Raw genomic sequence first — 6,997 nt, 5'->3', positions numbered from 1 at the left:
TAACACCATTGTTTCATACAGATTGGAAGGAAAAATACAAAGATTTTCCCTTAAAAACACCATATCGAAACTCAGAAATTGTTCTGGTAGCGTGCCGTACAATGTGAACACTGCTAGTAATGTTTGCAGTAGCGTTTGTCGAGTAGCAGCGTTTATATGTGTAGCCAGCGCTGCTAACTTATATATTTTTAAGCCAAAGCTGTTTACTCTTGGATACTGCAACATAATCCAAAACAATAAGGTGTGCATCAAGGGCCGTCCCTGACGATGTCCACGTCAGCATGGACGTTACTACTATTTGAGATGGCCAATTGGAGAGAGGGTTGATGTCTGGCATGCCCACGTCACCAAAAAAGATCGATGTAGCGTATTGAGTATTGACTGGCCCGACGCTTCTCGTTTGCTTCGTCGAGAAGGGAGAGAGAGATAGTCGAAACAGAAGCCACCATGGCGTCAGATGCGCCGGCGGGGGCCTCTTCCTCGTAGCAAGGCGTGGCCCTGCTCTTCCCCATGGCGTTGATGACAAGGCGGGCGGCTACGCGAGCTCTCGTCCCGAGGAAGCCGCGGGAGGACGAGTACAAGCCAGACCAGGTCGACGTGCCCCCCTGCCACACCTCCTTCTCCTGCGGGTTGGTTGCTGCTGTTGCTGGTGCTGTTCGTGTCCGATTCGATTGGCCTGCCGTTTGCAGGAGGCTGCAAGATTTGTTGGTGAGCTTTTCCTTTTCTTCCTCTCTGGTCTAATAGGTGTTTAGATGTGCTCAGATTTTGGATATGCTCATATCTAAACAAATTCCTTTGGATGCATTGGTTAATTTGTAGGAACCAATTTTGAGAAGACTGAATCTACCACGTATCCAAATGGAGCGGCTGCAATCGTTATATACCCGGAATGATGCTTTTATATGTCTGAATTTTCACAAGTATTGCTAAACTTAGCCCTAGCGAAGTGGCAAGTGTACTGCTGTAGTTAGCCTACTACTTCAGTTATATGAACCTACAAATGGCAAGTGAGCTCTTTTTATCTTTTGCTATTACGTTCATCCCTTCTTCCAGGACTTACTGATTTAGAGAAGAATAGATATAGTGAAGTGCCCTCTATGGTGTGTTTTCTTTTGTTTCCGATCATGCTGCTGCTTGATCTATAACTAAAGGGTACATAGTCCAACTCTGTATTCTGAGAAATGCATTTTTTACTCCGCTTCGTAGTAATATGTTTTTCACCAACATATATTGTGATAGGAAAGAGATGTTTCATGAATTGACAAATAAATTTTGGCACCTGCTGTTCTCATCTCTCGATGCTTTGCATCTGATAAGTATGCCATAGGTTTTAAGGTGACACTTCTGTCATGCAAAGTGGAACTAAAGTAGCAAAAACAGAAATTGTGATTCTGTAATGCACATCTGCTAAAAAAACTTATGAGTTAAGAAAAGAAAATATGTTGTCGAAAAAATTTAGGGCAGCTTACATAAGAATCAAATCCTACATTGATTATAGGTCTTTTTACTATCTTGTTTTTCCTTGCATTGTTCTTTTTTTGGCTGGAATTTTACCTTTCACTGTTACATACTATCTTTGTTCACCTTGAGATACATATTTCTCTTATCAACAATTCTAGCACAACATTCCAAAGAAATACTTAAATTCCTTTTGATTATAAGACCATGGAGGAGTTAAAAAATAGTTAGAATTTGAGAATCAACTAGGAGTGAGGTTAAAGTACTGATCCATCGACTTCATCCCTGTAACTTCATCTACCAAATTTCCTTTTGTTTTAATGGCAGACTGGTTAGTTGATTCCTACGGATTTCTTCTCTAATAAGGACATGGTGACGTATACCGGAGTCCCAAAATATTTATCATTCTTTGAAGCTTTGCAAGGGGGAAGGCTAAGACATGGATCAAAATTTGGGAAACAAGCCGTCTGGACTCAAATTAAGTGCGGATGAAACCCTCTGAGGCTCTGACCATAAAGGTGATTTTTTTAATACACATTAGTATTGGAAAAGGAATTAGTGAAGGAGGGATACATCATGTTTATTATCTTCTGATTGTCTTCATGATAATTTCCCTGAAGAGAATAAAGGTGTTCTAAGATTTGTGGCATAAGACAATAACAGAAGCTGAAATCTTGGCAACATAGGTGAGACCTGTGTGTTCGTAAGAATATTTTCTTCCCTGTACTAAATAAAGATATTGTTGTAGCTTATCATTAGATGCACATTATTTATTAAAAAGGTGTTGTTTTCATTTGTGCATGCTCTACCCAGATGCGTTAATGATTATAGGTGAAATGTATTTGCACATAGATACTTTAGCTACACTAAATTAATTTTTTAGATAAATTCTGCTATCAGGTAGGACAGATGGGAAGCAACATTTCAGAGCGTAACGACATGGTCGTGACTGCGGCAGGATAGATGGGAAGCAGCATTTTCCATCCTCCTGCGCCAGACCAACTTCGTCATTTTCTGGTGAGCTGACGCCTCCTTAGTCTGCTTCATGGCTCCATGGACGTGGTCCTGACTGCGGTGGATTTTAGTCTTGTTTCCTTCTTTGCAACGACCGTGCTGCTACCCCTCTTTGCTAACATGTGTTCTGTTCTTGCAGATTGGTGTGAAGTGAGCACACATTTGTTGATCGTTAGTCTACCACTTGTTTCCTGTTCTCTTCATTACTTCCTTCCTGCCGTACCACTGGTGAGATGTTGTGTCTCCTCATGCTTTTATCCATTCATATGAGTGATTCAATGTTGTTGTTTGACTGGTTTATTGTGTGGATGGGGTGGCGCTCGTCAGGTGCTTGTGCTTATGCTCCACCCATGACCTGCTTTAAAAATTGTCTTGCCAGGATTTGTATTCATTGCACACCCCGCTGCAGATCCGAGCAGGCACCTTGCATCCTTCCTTTTGCACTGTGAATCTTATTACTTAACCAGATCTGCGTATATCTCGTGTGTTAACCAGATCTGGATGTATCTCGTGTGATGATTTGCGTCATGGATGGCTGATGAGTATTCAGTGATGTCTGCTATGTTGTGCACTAAACGTTTCACCTTTTTTATGGTGTTTTTCCTTGAGGAAACTATTGCTCTGAGAACTAAAGTGATGAGGCACTTTTAAGCCCTCAACATTTAGTTGTATGCTATTATCGCAGCACTTTATGTTGTTTTTCCAACTTCAGTTAACTTGCAGGATCGCGGCTGTTACTGGAAGATGATGAACAAGTACATAGGATCAGATGTAATGTCAGTTATTACACTTCCAATCTTCATCTTTGAGCCGTTGGGAAAATGGCAGAGGTTTGTACTAGTAAGTTCTGGTTTAGAGTTCTAAATTTTTATACATTTTACCTACCTTGCTTGGCAGATCAATTATGAAAAGTCTGAACCAGCATATTAGTCCTATGTTACTTAGTAGTTCAAGTTATGTCTAATTCTGTACTTTTGTAATTTCAGATGGACTATGCCCTTAAGTTCCCTCTATACCACGCTCGAACGTCTAGACCACAAGAGGAACATAAAACATTATGATGTTAATTAGAGGTTCTCACATCGTGAAGACACAATACTTGTAAGATTCTCATTTCTGTAAAAAGACTCATACTTCAAATATTTTTAATTAGTTATAATACTAAAATTTCAAACATTTTGCTGAACCAGGCCATATGGTGTCAAACAAGAACTTTTTTGCTTTGGCTGTTAAAGATATCACATTTTCTCAATCTATCTACCAGGATGAACTCTTGCATCTTGATAGATAATCTTGCTATTCTGATGTCTGGTCATGCAAACTTCCTTTTTTCTTTCAGATTTGAAAAATAAATTGTGGAACAGGTGGGTGAAAGAAAACATGTTGTACCAGCTACATTTTGCATGGCAAAAGTTGACATATTGTTATCTCTGCTGCTTGCATATCTTGAGCCAAAAACGATATCTGCTGCTGCAATTCTCCTTCATACATTATTTTCTTTAACTGTTGGCTCGCATTAGTACTGTACAATCACGTTATCAGCTCCAGCAGCTAGATTAGTACGCAGATTCATGCCTCAGGTGGCGCGCCCAGGGCGCGCCCCAGCCACTAGTTTATTATTATTGTGTACTACTTGCAGTGTGTGTTTCTGAGCAAACGCTGGTGATATCTAACATATGGACCGTCACATCTCACGGCATTAAGTTCAGTGAAGGTGATTAATACTGCACCAAGAATGAGCTGAACTTGTGGCATGTCAAGGCTCCATACATTGGATGCACTAATGTGCCTTAGAGCTGTTACTTCCTCGAAACCCACTGCCGCACTTGGAGGACAAAAAATGTAAAGGCCAGACACATGAACTTTGGTAAAACAATTATGTCTACATTTACATCTTATCTATCTATAAATAAGTAGTTAAATGTTACCTCATGTAGCAAACAATGCTCGAAAACTACAATGATGTGTGAGACAACCTTGTAGTATATGGAAAAGTCTACAGAGAGAGAAAAAAAGGCCGACACGGGTAAGTGGCATTGCCAGTTGAACGGGGACATCTTGTAGAAATGGGATACAATGGAAAGATGAGTTGGAGATCAATGGGAGGAATAAGTCTTTATTCCTTGCAGCGACTAGTAGAGGTATGATGGGGCGATGGAGTTCGTCTAGGCGGTAGGCAAGCATAGCTTTGGCGTAGCAGAAAATCGAGGGCATCGTCTATGATACGGTGGGAAGGGCTTCCCATCGATTGTATGCAGCATCGACGAGGTCATGCTGGTGTTTGCTCTAAGAATTATCCAAGACATTGTCAACATTCTAGCCACACTGCGATTCTGTTACACACTCCAAGCTAGGCCCGACATGGAGGGGATGTTCCCTAAACAAGCCCAACATGGATAGAGAAGTAGAGTAGTCATCTGGGCTGGGAAACAATGATGCTTAATTTCCTACACAAGCTTTGGTGCTAGCAACAATAAATCAGGCAAGATGGTCGGATCTTTGGACCAACTGGTGAGCGGGACAGGCCGTCACCAAAATATTTTACATGTTCACATTTAAATTATTCTTGTGTTTGTTGATTCACAGAGAATACAATATCTACTGTAAACATTAGTCTAGGGATAGGAATCCACCAAATTGACATGGCGTTACAGTGAGTTAATTGCAAGAACCAACTATATTGTTGATTATTAGAGAATCTTCAGCCACGTAACTCGACCCCTCAAACGCCCGCGGACGCACCCGATCAGTGACCGGGCATATCCGTTTTGAGCCCTATTTGGTCATCCGTGCAACTACAATTCTAATTTTCTTTCTTGTATGTCCGGTCACTTGCTCGTGATTGGTGGAGAAGATGAGAGAGAAAGAAAAGAATGAATAAAGAAAGAGAAAAGGTGGTTCGAGTGGGGCAGTGTCCTACGAGGCAGATTGACCGGGCGCGCCTGGGCATGTCTGTGAGCCCTCATATCCTTCCCATATTTGAGATGGATATGAGGATTCGAGGATAGCCCGAACATATAGGGAAGATATGAGGGGTCCGGTTGGGTCGACTTTTTGCTACTTTTTGCTTCTCTCACATGTCCGTCAGTGGTCCCCGCGCCCGCCCGGTTAATTTGAGGAGCCGGCTATAGGTGCTCTTACACCCTAGATACATGATAATAGATCATGATTGATAGAAAATTGCCCTCTCCATGGATCAACCTCTATGGTGTTCTTCAACATGGAAGGAGCTCCTGGCACTTCGTCGCCCATTAGTCCATTATTGCGTGCGGAATCTACAGATTATTAACATTCAGATAAGATTAAAACAAATAAACAACTATGACATGCAAATTAATCCTTCAGAAATAGCTCCCCGCACTTCATCTTCCATAACCCTGTTTCTTGTGTTCAAAGTTCAAACACATGCAAATTAATCCTTTGGAATTGCATTATAATTATTTGCTTCTGTGCCAACTATATCATTACCCTGTTTCTCTCTAAATAACAAATAATTCTTGGAAACTCTGAATCATCTGCTTTTATTTGCTGTTTATCCATCAGTATATGGCAGATTAGTCTTGGACAATTAATGAAAAGAGGGAGATATTATACATCAGCATCATGAGTGTATTTAGTAACAAAACGTTAGCTCGATCTTATTTAGAATGAAAGTTCACTACTAACAGAGTACAACCTAAGTTTATTTCAAATTTTATTACATGAGATTTCTCATTTGACGTATCTTCTTGCCAACTCTAATGATAGAGATTAATGTTTCAAGAAAAAGATATATATTTATCTAATGCTCCTATGAATAGTTGAATACCGTGTGATGTTCTGCAAAACCTTTTGTTGTATCTTGAAGCGCTTTTTAGGTTTTACTAAAACCAGGACTGTGAATATCGTGTGATTTTTCACAAAAACCAACTAATAATTACCTTCAGATGTAACCAAAATCGTTCCTTTCTTTTTTCAGGATATGGGTAGCCAATCAAGTCATGCACAAGAGAAACACTTTAAAATAGCTAGGTATAAACTTTGCTTCTGAGAATTGATCTACAAACTAGAACCTTCAGATGTAATACTTCCCCTTGAGATGTAATATTTCACCTTATTATTCATTTTTACGTTAGATGTGTAACTGTTCTATCGTCAAGAAAGATATTGATTAGTCACTGGTAATTTTTCCACTTTCCAGTTACATGCGGTCTCGCGCTCTAAAGTTGAAAGGAGTTTTCGCTAATTTGTGATTTCACCTGCAATCGTGTGATTTAAAAGCAGAGAAGATGCATAGGTGAAGCTCGATAGCTCGTATTCTTCCAATTTCAGTACGTGCATATGTCAATAGGTGGATAAGTGAGAGCTAGTTAGCTAGTACAGACATAGAAGCAATCAACTACAATCACCTTTGCCTGTTCAGTTGCATCAAGCTCCTGCTTCTTCAAGCACTAGTAGAAAAAGGCCCATTTGTCCCGATTCATAAGGCCTATTTGTCCCGGTTCGGTTCCCGAACCGGGACTAAAGGGTCGGTACTAAAGACCAA

The 6,997-nt window shown here is 40.4% G+C and overlaps 1 long non-coding RNA gene across 1 annotated transcript; it reads left to right on the top strand.

Annotated features, from left to right (window-relative positions):
* The first annotated feature begins 2,356 nt into the window (after nucleotides 1–2,356).
* LOC119353657 lies at nucleotides 2,357–3,522 on the top strand. The gene is made up of 4 exons (XR_005170490.1): nucleotides 2,357–2,475; nucleotides 2,612–2,700; nucleotides 3,196–3,302; nucleotides 3,459–3,522. It is a non-coding gene; the product is annotated as an uncharacterized LOC119353657 (long non-coding RNA).
* The last annotated feature ends 3,475 nt before the right edge of the window (nucleotides 3,523–6,997 follow it).

The sequence above is a fragment of the Triticum dicoccoides genome, chromosome 1A (assembly GCF_002162155.2).
Source record: "Triticum dicoccoides isolate Atlit2015 ecotype Zavitan chromosome 1A, WEW_v2.0, whole genome shotgun sequence".
In the NCBI taxonomy this organism is placed as follows: domain Eukaryota; kingdom Viridiplantae; phylum Streptophyta; class Magnoliopsida; order Poales; family Poaceae; genus Triticum; species Triticum dicoccoides.
This window is presented reverse-complemented; position numbering and strand designations above follow the sequence as displayed.